This window comes from Jaculus jaculus, chromosome 10, assembly GCF_020740685.1.
Source record: "Jaculus jaculus isolate mJacJac1 chromosome 10, mJacJac1.mat.Y.cur, whole genome shotgun sequence".
Classification (NCBI taxonomy): Eukaryota; Metazoa; Chordata; class Mammalia; order Rodentia; family Dipodidae; genus Jaculus; species Jaculus jaculus.
In genome coordinates this window covers 32,784,747-32,800,190 of record NC_059111.1, presented here as the reverse complement: position 1 = coordinate 32,800,190, position 15,444 = coordinate 32,784,747, and the positions used below count along the sequence as shown (strand labels likewise).

Here is a 15,444-nt window from a genome sequence, read left to right as displayed (position 1 = left end):
ATAATCAGTTAATAAACTATGAAAGGCTGCTTTGCTTGTCAAAAAATTTATTTCATGGGATTGGGGAGATGGTTCATTGGCTAAATGTGTCTGATTGCAAAGCCTTTGGACCCAGGTTTGATTCCCCAGTACCCATGTAAAACCAGATGCACATAGTGGTGCATGAATCTGGAGTTTGTTTGCAGTGGCAATAGGTCCTGGTGTTCTCATTCTCTTTTTCTTCCTCCCTCTCCTCCCTCTCTTATACACACACACACAAATAAATAAAAATATTAAATAAACACTTACTTCACAAAAATTTAGGAACATTTCTCTTTTTTGTCAATATGACAGGATGACAGGACCTTTAATTCCCTCCATATCAGTCCACTATGTTCACATATTCTATATGAAGTCAGCATTTGGGCAGTGCAACTAGATTGCTCTAAACTTGCTCGGTATTGTTATTAGGGTCGGTTGGGCTGTTACCCCTCCTTGCCTTCTCTGTTTGCTAGTGTGATGCTTTCCAAAGTTTGAGGGATGCTGTCAGAGGTTTACCATGGGATTCTTATACAGGGGCCGTTGTTTATGCCTCATCCTAAAATCAAGCTTTTGGAGTGTATGTTGACCTTACTCTATATCTGAGGGGATGTAGTGATAAGATTTTTCCAAATTATTGCAACAAGAGTTTTTGTGTTGTCTTTTTAAGATAGGTACTTGTCCAGTGACTGTGTTAGTATTGAGCACTATTTTATTTTCTTACCAGGTACTTTTAATAGATGTGACCGCTGTGAGATGTGTAGTCCAGTAGAACATTGTATATCCAGGGAATGATGTTAGAAAACCAGAATTTCTCAAGTAACCTGTGGTCTGTAATAGCTTCACCCTTGGGGAAGGGAGGCTCACTGGAACTTCCATGACTATTAATCTTGACTGAGAGCATGCATGGTCTCCTTGAAAACATTTCATCCTCTTATCAAGGCAGGCCTACATAAGTGAGGTCAATTTGCATTCCTCTTTGGCCCACTAATCAAAATGAGGATGTGAGGGAGATTGGCTGCGTAGTAGATTGGACCCTTCAACAAGCAAGTGTATATGCTGAGTCATAAATTGTTCCCAATTCTTGATTTTACCAATTGGCTTCCAAATTTCCTTACTAGAAATATACAGGAAGACATTGACTTTGTTTGGATCACTGAATCTTCTTTGGATTGGGGCAAGGAAGGTTTTCAGCTGGAGTAGGCACCTGCCAGGCCTTCTCTGAGGATTACCTGATATGCTTTCCTTCAATTGCTCCCATTAAGCATAGTATCCTGGTTTTGTAGGCCCCCAGATTGTTACTTAGGCTGCGGATTCTGATTAGCACATGGAGCTCTGGGGCAGGCTGTAAAAAGAATGTTAGTTGACCATAGATAAATGAAACCCCAGAAAGTGAAAATGCAGGTAAGTGGGAGAGTGCTGTATTAGGTAGGCGGACTTTTGGATTACTGAAGTAAATAAAGAAAATTCTCCAAATGCATCCAGTATGCATTCCAGATGGTCTGTGTTAAATAAAAGATGTCAGTCTTGTTGGATTTGTATAAATCATTTCAGTCTCTTCTGGGAGAAAGCAATGTAGTCATTATGTTATCCATGTAAATTCTATTACAGTCATAAAGAAACTTCAGAGGACACTGAAGGTTGTTTGTTCAATCACTTGAATCATCAGACTCCCTTTGGGAGGTCTAGTTAATTCATGCAGACCCTACAAAATGATATAATTAGCCAAAATTTTAAATTATATCAGGATTGTTTCATTTCCTTTTAATTTAGTTTTGCTATACTTTAAAGCTAGGGGGTAAATTCTGCTCACCTCCAAAAAGTATTTTGGTTCTAGTTCATATAAATTCACCCTCAGGTTTTGTATTTTAGAAATCTATTATGTCTTTAAATATCTAGTTATCTCTCTTTAACATTCCAGCTATCATATATGAGCTGTGCAGATCTGTGGATTTTCAGTAACCTGTGTTCCAATCTGAAGTTTATTATTTATTATTAGTTGTGTAGTCATAAAATACCTTAAAGGCAATCTTGTGTTAATGGATCCAACAGTGTACGTATGGAAACACTGGAGCTAGGCTAATGTAGGAAGGTTTTAGAAACTGCACAGCATCTACTGTTGGTAGAACGGTTATCTACTGGAGCATGCCCTGGACTCCCTGTAGTTCCTTTGTTTGGGTCATGTGAGCGGTAGAAGGAATCCACAATTGGGCTTAGAAATGTTCTCATGATTGAGGGATGAGAGAGCAGTGGATTTTTTTAACCACCACATGTGGTGATTAGGCTTTTCGGAATGACATTAGGGTACTCTCTGAGCAAACAGCAATAGCCTTCCAAAAACATATAATATATAAAGTATGTAAGACATTTGTCCAGCCAGATGTAATATTCAATAGTAGGAAATAAATTTACAGTGCCCTCCCACAGGAAAATGTGAAAATGCTAGATGGACCAAGAAGGCAGTCATGCTTTTATAACTACAAACCCTTTCTCTGCTTTTAGGTGAGGATATACCTCATTGACAATTTGTTTGCATGATACCTGGGATTTCTTAGAAAATCCACAGATGAAACCTCAAAACTTTAGTGAACTCCATTTGAACCAATATTGAATTTTGGATTCCAGAATACAAAAACATTTAAGCAGAGTGTGTAGGTAGGTGTGGTTTCTCTGAGTTTTTAGTAACTGATATATTTTTCTTCTGTAACTGATCTAATTTTTGTATATTAGATTATAATTTACATCTTATAGTAAGAAATCCAATTCTGGGAGGATTCCTGAAAGGTGGCAGTCTAAAATCAGTGTCTCTGCGGTTGTTCCAAGTCACCAGAAAAACAAGTTCAGAATTTCCAGGAGGAGGAACTTGGGGGTTGGCATGAGAGCAGCTGGAAAACTTCTCTTGAGTGTTTTCTTAGTACACACAGTGCTTTGAGCTGGGCTTTATGTTTCCCTAGAGGCTTGGGATGGGGCGCTTTGTATGTGTCCTGACCAGCCGTGGGTGCTTCCACTGCTCTCACACCGATCTGAGTTACATGTGCAGAGAGCTGAAGTAACCTCCTGATTTAGCTTCTGGCCACTGTGCACTCACAGAGGGCCCTAGAACATTGTTCTTTCTCCAAGATGGGAGTTTAAAAGCTAGCACTGAAGATAAGATGTGTGAGCACCATGTGTCACAGGGTTGTTAAAGAGAGCTGTGCTTGGGAGGCTGGTCATTTTCAAGGAAAGCTAGTATCTGCTTAATAGTTCTACAGCAAGGACCCAGCACCAAAACTCCACCATAGGTGACATCTTGCCGAAGCAGGATCCCTTGAGGGAATTCTTGTTAAAATTGTCCCTTTTGTTCTGCCTCTTCCTGTGACAGATATTCACTGAGACCCTAGAACAAGTTCTTCAGAGACGGACGACACAGTAGCGAGCAGAATAGAGCATGACTAGTACTTTTGGTGCTGAGATTCTCTCTTGAGAGAAAATAAACAAATGTACTGACGTTTCAGGTGAGGCCATGGAAAGTGTGAAGTCTTTTAAAAACGGGAGCAGCTGAAGGGGAGGCAGTGGGGTAAGGCTGAATGTGAGCTGCTGACCAGCACACACTGCGTGCTCTTAGTCGGTGCTTTGTAAGCAGCTGCTTGACTCCAGTTAAGACGGAAGCCTTGTGAATAAACACTGGGGAAGAGCTGCAGCATGTATAGCATGTGTACTAGGCCTGAGTAGGATGTGCTTGGCTTGGTGGAGGAGCAGTGTGAGGGTGGTGTGGTTGTATCAGGGACAGTAGTGAATGTAGAAATTAAGGTCTTGGAAGTAAACTGCTGAGTGGTCCTCATCACTTTTTTTTAAAAAAATCAACATTATTGGGGAACTATCTAACTAATGATTAAAGACTAGAGAATTGAGAAATTGGAATAAACATGGAAAGGGAAAAATTACATGATTTGTATATCAGAGGATGTGACTGTGCACTTGACTAACCCAGGGAAACTTCACAAGAAAAGGAAGTTTGAGCTGGGCAAGGTACTATTGGCCTGTGGTCCTGCTACTTGGGAAGCTGTGACAGAAAGATTCCTTGATCCTTGGAGTCAGAGACCAGTCTGGCCAACATAGCAAGAACTCTTCTTAAAACACCATAATCTTTTTTTTGGTAAACTTTTCTAGGTAGGGTATCATGCTAAGCTCAGTCTGACCTGGAATTCACTGTGTAGTCTCAGGGTGGCCTCAAACTCATGGCGATCTTCCTGTCTCTACCTCCCAAGTGCTGGGGTTAAAGGCATGTGCCACCATGCCCAACTCATAATCATTTTTTAAAATGGAAGTTTCTTTTTAATTTTTATTTATTTACTTGCAAGGGGAGATAGACATATAGATAGATGGTAGATAGAATGGGCACACCAGGACCTCGTGTCACTGAAAACGAACTCCAGATGCACTCTCTACTTCATTGTTCTGGCTTTACTTGGGTACTAGAGAATTGAACTCAGGCCATCAGGCTTTAACCTCTGAGCCATATCTCCAGCCTGGAAGTTTCTGTATCATGATTATTTATAAAATCTATAGCTTTGAAAAATACTGATAAATAGCCAGGAATAGAAAAATGACCCAAGTTTTTAACTTATAATGGAAATTAAATTAAAAAATATTCCAGAGCTAATTTTATAGTAAAAATAGTTTTCATATGAAGAAAAGAATAAAATCTTACAGAAGGTATGAAAACAGGTATAAATATAACTGTGTTCCTGGATGGGGAAGTAGTATCACATAAACACTGTTTAGTAGAACCCCAGTTTGAATCTCAAAGGAGTTTTTAAATTTTTTAACTGCCTAGAATATTAAACACTTTTCATAAAAGAATACATGCTCAAAAGCACCCAAGACAGATGATTTTCTATGAGCTGGTTTTAAATTTTAGTGTTGTATTAAACAAACTTCCTGTGGACAGGATGTGATGCATGGATTTGGGATTAGCAAGCTTCTCTATACAGGTAGATATAAACACTTCAGCTCTGTGGACCTATAGCCTTTCTCCTGATTCCTCAGCCCTGTCATACTACTGTGGAAGCAGTGGGAGGGAATGTATAGGTCAGTGGATGTGACTGATTTTGCCAATTGATGTGGATACTCAGAGCTCAGAAATAGTTAACACTATACACGACAAAGGATATTTTAATTTAAATCACTTCAGGAGGTAGATTACTTAATAAGTGGTGATGATAACACATATTAGTCTATAAACAAAACATTTAGTTTCTACTTAATCATCCATGAAATTATTCCTAGTTTATGTAAATATGACTAAACACAATAATAGAACAATGAAGAACCCAGTTTTGGAGGACCTTTTAAAAACACAGCTGAAAACATAAAAGTTATCAAGAAAAAAACTCAAACTATTTGCTACAAAAAAGTAGAATTTTGCATATGACTAAGTTGCAACCAGCAAAGAAATAAGATGGCAGTGAAACATCCTGTATGTCAGAGAAAAAGATAATATTTTATCTTCCAACTGACATAGGAAAAAACAGAGCAAAGAACATAACTCCTGAAAAGAGAGACCACATGGGCAATAACTGCTGAAGAAGATGCTCATTATTACTGAAGGTATGATGGGGGTAGCATTATTGCTGAGGGCCACGTCCTGCAGGTAGGTGAGGGGTAGCATTGTTATTAAAAGCCACATCCTGCAGGTAGAGTGAGGAGTGGTATTATTTCTGAAAGCTGTATGGGTAGTATTATTACTGAGGGCTGTGTCCTGTGGGTAGGCAAGGGGCAGCATTATTACCAAGGGCCGCAGGAGCACTATTATTACTGAGGGCTGTACGAGTAGCGTTATTACTGAGGGCCATGTCCTGTGGGCAGGTGAGGGGTAGTATTATTACTGAAGGGCACAAGAGTAGTAGCAATACTGAGGGCTGTGTAAATAGTAGTATTACCGAGGGCTGTGAGTAGGCGAGGGGCAGTATTATTACTGAAGGCTGTGTCCCACAGGTAGGATGGGAGCAGTGTTATTACTGCAGGTTGTGTCGTGTAGGTAAGAGGAGGGGTAGTGTTGATACTGCAGGCCATGTCCTGCAGGTAGGTAAGGGGTAATGTTAATGCCTGCCTTATGGTATGGTTTCTGATTGTGTGATGTAAATGAAGTGTGAGCAAGGGCTTGAAATATGTGCTCGATAAATGTTACTTTATAATAGTAGAAAATAAAAGTATGAGAAGACCATGCCTACTGTGAACTGATGTTCTTGCAGTCCTCTTTATAGTTGTGATTGGCTGGATTCATTAACAGAGAGATAATGGAATAAATTGCTATACTGTACTAGAGAGCTTTATGCAGTTACTAAAATAGTGACTTTGTTATTAAGGTTTTTTTTTATATGTATATGTTGCTAGGAATCAGACTCAAGGCCTCACACCCAGCAGACATACACCATGGCATCAAACCCAATGAGTAAGTTAAGCCAACTTAAAAAAAAAAGAGTAAAAAATCCTTAGCCATGATTGCATGTAATGCTGGGACATTTCTCCAACTCAGAACTAATATCTCAATGTAGAGCTATCTAAAAAGACTATGGGTTCCCTGCCTTTAACACTCCTTTTAGCAGGCACCTGTGTCTGTATTCTCACTGTGTCTGTCTGTATCTCTCCCTTGAACTTGATGTCATTAGAACATTAGTGTTTTTTTTTTTTTTTAAGGGAAAGTTTATTTGCTCAGACATCAAACAGGATGCAAGCACTATCATGACAAATAACAGAAATATCAGGTCAACATAAAACAGCACTTTAGTTTAAATGAAGGGAAACCTCCTTAATACTATGACAACATACTCCCAAGAAAAATCTCTTTTTCAGTTAATTATACATTTCACCAAAATGAAGGGAAATGAATTATATGAAAGTCAGCTTGTGAATTATTCTTAAAAATAAACTCATCTCTGTTAATCCATGCCTGTTCCAAACCATAACTAACATTTCCAAGCAAGCATAAAAGGAGGTGGAGCTGCGAGTTACCTTCTTTGCTTAAACAGTTGAGAAGACAGTTACAGTCAACAGAGCAGGCAGACTGTTACACTGACCCTCTCACACACACACTACACACACACACACGCACACACACATGTATATATGTATACATATGTTTACATATATACATATGTGTGTGTGTATGTATGTATGTATGTATGTATAATGAGGTTTGCCTCCACATACAAAGAAAGGTGTTCCTGGGAGGACTTTACAGGAAATAGTTTGGGGTCTCCCAAGTAACAAGGCTGTCTATGACGAGGTGCTGGGTCACAGTGAAGAAGAGTATTTTGAAGTGTTATCTAATTCCATGATAGTAACCTGGTTCCCACAACAATAACAGTAATTGGATGCACTAAAAATAGTAACCACATTCTGATCATGACACAAATTGTATCCATCGATGATGAACTGGTGAGCACAAGAAAGTAGCATGAGACCATTGGCATGATTAAATGTTTCCAAAATATCCTGTCCAAATATGTAGCCAGCACCATGTGGTAGATATCCCCCATTTGCCATGATCATCTGGATCTGACCATTGCAGATCAGAAATTTGGTGTTCTCATGTAGTACTTTTTGTAAATGATCAGAGCTCTTATATGATCCAGTGTATGTACGGATGGCGAGAGTCCTCCATGGAGGCAGAAAATCTGTCTATCTACTAAAGCTGTAAATGGAAGATAATAGATCTGTAAAGTATTTCCTCCCACTGGCTTTTCCATACTTTTGAAGACACATAAAAGCCATATACTTGGGTAATTTGTCAGCTTTTGCGATTTCCTCGCAATATGGTAACACACTCTGGATAACACACCTTCAAGTCCACAAGGTGAGATGGTCTCCACAGAATAGTAGCCCCTGTCTACATAGTCTCCTATGAGTAGGAAGTTCGTGTCTGGGGCCTTCCCGCCGACCCTTAACAGCTCCTTGAGGTTGTAGAGCTGGTGGTGCACATTGCCACAGACGCTCACGGTGCACTTTGACTCCTTTATGAGGATCTCGTTAGCCTTCTCCCTGGTTCTCATTCAGCGGCTCCACCACTGGCCCAGCTCCTTCGTGAATGCTGAAGGCGGACGGGTGCAGGGACGAGCAGGGAGCATGGTGGGGCTCCTTGGCACAGCTCCCTCCAACTGACTGGCCTCTGCATAGAACATCAGTTTTTTTAACTTTTATTTTTATTTGGGGCGGGGAGGTAGGATGGGAGGGTGAGAGAATGGGCATGCCAGAACTCTAGATGCATGTGCCATCATGTGCATCTGGCTTACGAGGGTACTGTGGAATCCAGCCTGGGTTCTCAGGCTTTGTAGGCAAGCATCGTAACCACTAAACCATCGCCCTAGTCCTGGAATATCAGTTTTTGACATGTTAAAATAGTATTTTGTGGAAATTGAAAACACAGGGGTTCATTGCAGACTCCATGCTTGGGGTAACTCCATCTCCCTGCATGCTGTGACTTCTTTTGGACTCTCACACGTCGCTTCCTTGCACTGTTAGGCCTAACACATGACGGTCTCCTTGCTTTCACACGCTGTTTCTTTTCTTCCACACTTTTTTTTTTTTTTTCCTGCTTGTAATTGAGCAACCAGAGTTGGAGCTGATGCTGTATACACATTGAGACCTGAAGGGAGAGAGGGAACTTTTGTAGGAGCAATGTCAGTTCACTCAGGATTAAAAACATTATAGAACATTTTTGGCTAGACAATAGGCATCTTTTTTTCCTAGCCAGGAAATATTTTTGAGTTGACTGTGTTCTGTATAAGTGAGAATTGTGAAGTGGGAGTTAGTACATATGCCAACAATACTGTTGTGTTTTCTTTTCTTTCTTTCTTTCTTTCTTTTTTTTTTTTTTTTTACTAATTGTAAAATCTTTTAAAAATGTTAGAGTTTGAGCACATTCTGTGAATATTCATTTATCTGCTTAATAAGTATACGTTGTGGCTTTTGTGTTCAGGTACCATGCTGGTCCGTAAGGATATAGTAGTAAGCACAGTGAAGGTAGTTCCTGCCCTCAAGGGATGCCAGGCTCTTCGGGGACCACCACTAATTAAAATGAGTTGACACCAGGTCATAGGAAAATGTAGTAGAGACTTCTGTATTTCATGCAGTGCATCTTGAAATGTTTCTGTGCATGTTTCCTTATGGATATTTAAGATATTTTTCTCTGGTAAATATTTTCTTGGGAATGAGACTGACAGGTCACACATTATCTGTATTTTCAGCTTTAGTAGATAGTGTCGATATTGTGTACAGTGTGGTTGTGCCGTTTACATGATTAGTGGACATATGTAAGATGTCCTGCTGGGCTGATATGACTGTGTGAAATGACATTACTGGGGTCATTCTGCTTCATTGTTAATGAGTTTGAACAACTTGTCATAGGAGATAATCATTCGGGAGGTGCTTCTGTAATTTTGCTCCCATTTTCCAGTGGGGAACAGTAAAGATTTCTCATGGATTTGTTGACTTTTTCAAAATCAGGAAGAGAACCTTTTATGAGTTACATATATTAGTAGGATCCTTTTAGTCTGTGACTTATGTTTTTATTCTTTTTACTGGTATCTTTAGGTGCACAGTAGTTTTAAATTTTGTCATGATCAAATTAATTCTTTTCAGTTATGGTTTGTGTGTCTTTTGCCTTGTTGAAATATTCCCATATCACAAGATTTCTTTCATATATCTTTCAGCAGTCTTAAAGGTTTACTATTCAAAAATATATTTCATTGTTTCTAATCTTTTTATTTTCTGCATAAATTTGAAGATTAACTTGACAGATCTCTTTTTTACATAAAACCACACACAAAGGAAACTTCATGGAATTTTGATGGGAAGAGTATTTAATATCTATATAATTAAGGGAGTATGAAATCTTGGCAATGTTGATTTTTCCTTTCCATGCATGTTCTCTCTCTTCATTTAGTTAAACCTCATATTGTTCAAAAAAAATTTTTTTTTATTTCACTACAAACTTCTTGCTCATGTTTGGCTAGGTTTATTCCCAGATACCTTAGAGATTTAATTGCTCTGATGAATATAATTTTTTCCCAAATTACTCTTTCTTTTCCTATTCCTAGTCCAGGGGAACATTATTTATCATTAAATCTTGAGCTATCTGGAGTTGGGCTGGATTAGTAATGGAAACGGCAGTTTGCCCAAGCACAGGCTCCTAAAAGTGGAGAGGCCACAGTGAAGGCCTCAGAAGGCAGCCTCCATCAGAATTAAAGTGGGAGCCCATGTGAGGCAGCCCCACAACCTCAGTGACCGGGTGACCTGAGGAAGAGGTAGATGTAGAAAAATAATAACAAGTGCAGAAAAAATCTTGTTCAGGAAGACTGTGTATACAAAAGGAAGTGTTGAGAGGGCACTTGGAGTTCATGTGGGGACTAATGCCTAATCAAGTTTGTTTTAAGAACTGGAATCTTTGGAGCTATCTGAGGAAAAATTTGTATAACATTGTTGCGTGAAATGGATAAACTTGGGGAGGCCTGCTGCAGGAACTGGGAAGGACAGCCAGGTCTCCAGCTCTTTCCCAGACAGGTTTTCATAATTACTCATGCTCATTCAATTCTGTTTTTCCATTGATTGGCGAGCATCTTGGTCATCCTGTCTTCTTTAGCTCTAGTTCAACTTTTTTCCTCTAGACTGTACTACCAATTGGCAATTTCCCTACATCCAAACTCGAAGTTGGCCTTGTCATCTTTTTCATTAGTTTTCAGGTCTGAGGTCGATGACTCACCCATAGATTGGCAGGTCCCCTATGTTTTGTGTTTACAATTCAGTGTTCACCATTGGTTCGTTCCTGTAAGATGACAACATTCACAGGTTGCCCAGAAAAATTATTAACTCACACTTGGTCCCATTCCTCGTAGATACAAGGAAGCACAAAAGGGGATGTGTGTTCCATGAGCAGGCATTGTGGGGGCAAGGTGGTGGCTGTGACTAGGCTGGAGGTTGCTGAGTAGCCCCTCTGTACATCTCGGATATTGCAGTGGCAAACACGAACCTGGGCTGTGTCCATAAAAAGACCACTGGCAATGGAATGTCAGGCTAACTGGAAGAGTCTAGTGTGATTTTTGTGTAAGTTTCTAAAGACCCAAGTTAGTGAGGTGTAGCACAGATCTGCAAGGGCCCCAGTGGGTAATGCTTGATGGAAGACAAATGTTGTGATGATTAGCCTTCATTGTCAGGTAACTTGGTGAAGCACTTATGTGGATGTGTTGATGAGGGCATTTCCAGAGGAGACAGTCTAACCAGAAGATTGGTGGCCATATTTTGTGGGTGGGGAGGGGTAGATGGAATTAAAGGGAAAGAAATTAAAGGGAATAATTCTTGGTTTGGTAGGCTGTCAACTGCTCCACTCACCAATGCTGCTCTGCCATGATAGAGTAGACTCTGAAGCCTTTAGCCAAAATAAACCCTTCCTTCCTCAAGCTTTCTTCAAAGGTATTTTGGTCACAGTGATAGATAGTAACTCATGCAGCTCATGTCTGTGATCACATGAAAGATTTTCATGCCTCATAAATTAAGGGAAAAAGACTCTGGCTTGGATCACTGGGACTTGAGAGCTGCCTCTCAGCATGGACTACCTGGGCAGTGTGACCAGAATCAAGTTTCTAAAAGTCTAGAAAATTAGATAAAACTACATACAAAGGGACAAAGCACAAGTGAGCATGGCCAAGCACTGAGACCCAGCTAGAAGTGTAGGGACAGGGGGAGGGTGGCAGCAAGCCAGCTCACTCCTGGGTGAAGCTGATTATGTTTTATTTGAACAACATGAAGACTGCAATGTCATTGAGTATAAATCAAAAATGGGACTATCTCAGTCATGGGAACAGTTAGGAAGTGCAGAGTACCATGCATACTTTGTTCTTTGATGAGGCAGGAGCAAGATGAACCTGTATAAATTGACACAGGAAGGCTTAGAGTGGACAGGATATTTTAAATGCATGTCTAAATAAACATGCTACCTTAGGTATTGTTTGATAATAGCTTAAGAGTAAGTTTTTTAAAAGTCCTTAAGTATGTAGATGCTTGTGTGTGTAGATGTGTGTGTGTAGAAGGATAAGAGGACAATTTCAGTCAGATGCCATTCCTTAGCTGCCCACCTTTTTTGTTTGCTTCTTTTTCTTTTTTTGAGGGGATGGAGTGGGCGACAAAGTCTTTTATTGGCTGGAGCTCACCAGTTAAGCTCCAGAAGTCTACCTGTTTCCACTTCCCTGTGCTGGGATCACAAAGGCCCAGCACCACCTGTCATTGTTATGTGCATTCTGGGATTGAACTCAGGTTCTCACGCTTTGTGACAAGCACTTTATGGAATGAGCTATCTCCCCAGGCTCAAATACCCGTTTTATTTTGTTGTTGTTGTTTATTTTTTTTTTATTTTTATTTTTTCGAGGTAGGATCTCACTCTAGCTCAGGCTGACCTGGAATTCACTATGTAGTCTCAGGGTGGCCTCGAACTCACGGCAGTCCTTCTACCTCTGCCTTCCAAGTGCTGGGATTAAAGGCATATGCCACAATGCCCAGAAGTTGTTGTTTATTTTAAGGCTTATCTTTGAATGTATCTTGATATGGGGAACAATAATTATGGAGGGCATGTTTATTTGGTTATTTCAGTAAATAATTTATATAGAAATGAATGAATAGCTCACTTACCTTCTTTTTCAATAAGCTTTGACGATAAGAAGCTGTATTCCCTAATTAGGAGCAGAGTATCTAAGAAAGTGCTCTAGTTCCTGGTGGTTGCTCTGTAAACCCAGTCTATAAGAGTTAGATAGCAGACGCTACTAGCTTTTTGTATTGGGAAACATATGTTAAATGTTAATATGTGGGGAAAGCTGAAGTGTTTGATGACAGATGGAAGTGGTGGACTGAGAGGAATGGAGAGGGACAGAGTGTGTGTGTGTGCACATGTGTGCATTTATGCGCATGCATGTGTGCATGTGTGGGCATTTGTGTGTCTTGAATCATAAACCAGCATGACTGTGTGTATGTGTCATAGAAGTAATAACTAGGCAATGAATGGCTTCAAAAACACTCATTATAAAATTAAATTTCCTTTTGAGGTAATATCCCGTAGAGATTCTAGAAGAGGTTGCTCATAAATCAGATTGTGAAGGGCTCCACACAATTATAAGAAAGAAATAGCTCTGCTAAAATTACTGTTAAAAGAATTACATCTAAAGTCATAATTTTTTTGGTTGTTTTATTGTTACGTAAGTAGGGAACAGAACTGTCTTTGTTCTGGGGTGAAATGGGGAACAGGGTTAGTTTGTTTGCTCTGTACTTTGTGTATGTGCACGTCCACTGTAATAGTAACAGATAATGCCTTTTACCAGCTCATGGAAAGAATTAGTTTCTTCTCTATCAAAAGGATAGCCTTATAGAAGCTGACACAAGTCATTATTTGTAATGGCTATTGGCTTAAGAAAATACTGCTATCTTGGAAAAAGTGAAGAAGTGTCCAGCAGACTAAAGGCCTGTTCCACAACAGACACATTATTTAGACAAAAGATACAGTGTTTCTTTAATTGACTACTCATGGAATATTGGTTGAAATGTGCTGACCAAAGGCAGCATGAGGAAGAAAGGAATTTTGGATTTCTGGATCATGTATTTTGCAGTGTGGGCTCAGTTCATTCAATTTAGAGGCTTTTATTGAGCATCTCTTTGGAGCCTTATAGCCTGTGTGATTCTTAGATCATTATTCTCACAGCTTAACATGTGTTGAGCATTTAGGTTGGCGTTTGTCATTTCGGCACAGAAGTCCAGTGATAGATACTGGGATGGAAAGACGGTCACCTGAGCTTAGTGGGTAAGCAGGCGGTAGCTTCATTATTTTCTGATGATATTAGGAAAATGTTTGTTTATTGGGTGATGAGGAAATACAGAGGCTCAACAAAGTTTTCCAGACTATAATTCCAAAAAAAACGGTGTTAAGATAAATTCTGCCAAAGTCCACAAAATGAGAAGCTGGCAAACACAGAGGCTGTGACATGTTCACCTGCACCTGGTCGCACTTCCTCCCTTGCTAGTGCTGACACCACATCTGGTCTCCTTTCAAACCACTTGACTCTAACCTGTGGGAGTTGGGGGCTGGTCAGCAGTATAAAGTATGTGTAGTCTTAGGTGTGTGAAAGTGTGACTTTGTCAGGGGAGTGGACTCGATGCAAGAAAGAAGCTGTCCACCCTGTCCCCCAGGATCCCGTGGATGTGTCTGGCTTCTCCATGTGTCTCACTTTGGGCTTTGGCTTCCTTATTCCTGTCATCCCTTCTCTCTGCCAACAGTTGGACAGTCTGATGATGAGAGAAAACCATGGAAGCCTTTGTTGTTCTGTTGTCTGGCCCCAAACTTTCCAGACAGAACTCTCCCAGTCTTTCACCTCAGCTTCTCTTGGAAGTTGGAGAGCTTTTGAATCTTATTGTTATCCCTTCAACTCTGGACATATGGAAGGGTGCTGAGCACTGTGTATCTCTGGCGTGCTGCTTCTCCACTGCTGTTCTGTCTATCTATCCACACTGGCTTAGAGGACCAATCAAAACGGTTGTCCTCACCTTTAATCCCAGCACTCAGAAGGCTGAGGTAGGAGAATCACTGTCAGTTTGAAGCTAGCCTGGGTTACAGAGTCAATTCCAGATTAGCCTGTTCTAGTGTGAGCCCCTGATACAAAACAAAGCAAAATGGTTCTTCTGCTAATTTTAGAAGCCGGTCTTAAGCTTCAGCATTGGTGGATACCCTCTTCAGTCTTGCTGCTCCACCTTCTGCCCATCATTGTGCTGATGGGTACTTGTGCACAGGCACCCCTTCCCCACATGCCTTCACAGGCCCAGACAAAGTTGAAATTCTAATTAGGCACTTTCTTTGATCCTTACATTTTCCTACTATATACCCCTTATTTGTGACATTTTCATACATGTATATAAATGTATTTTGATCTTACTTGATCTCCCCAGTTACCTGCTCTTGCCTTCTTCTTCCTCTGGTTAACACCCTATTCCCCATTAATCCTTATCCTTCTTTCATACCTTAATTGTTTTTCTTTAGTCCATTGAGTCAAATTAGGGTGCTTGCCTGATCATGGGTGGAAGGCTATTTACCATGGAATGAGCAGTTCACTAGTGGCCACACTACTAATGAGCCTGATTCTTGTTGCTCAGTAACCACCAGCTCCTCTGAGGGGTGTGGGGTTTCATATATCCTTCCCCTATCAATGGTGATGTATTGACAGACTCTGTCCTGCACATGAAACCACAGCTGTTATGATTTCCTGCATTAACAGCCATGTTGTGTCCAGAAGACAGCATTTCATAGCTCTCCTCCCCATCCTCCTACTCTTACATTCTTTCAGTCTTTTGTGAGGTTCCCTGAACTTAGGACAGGGTGACATAGATGTCCTGTTTGAGGCTGAGCCCACAGTAGTC

General features: G+C 40.3%; 1 protein-coding gene and 1 pseudogene across 1 annotated transcript in view; one reads left to right on the top strand and one right to left on the bottom strand.

The window, feature by feature from the left end:
* The window catches only part of Bckdhb (branched chain keto acid dehydrogenase E1 subunit beta), a 196,078-nt gene that overhangs the window by 95,419 nt on the left and 85,215 nt on the right, over positions 1 to 15,444 (top strand). The window lies entirely within an intron of this gene.
* LOC105944152 lies at positions 7,235 to 8,051 on the bottom strand (annotated as a pseudogene).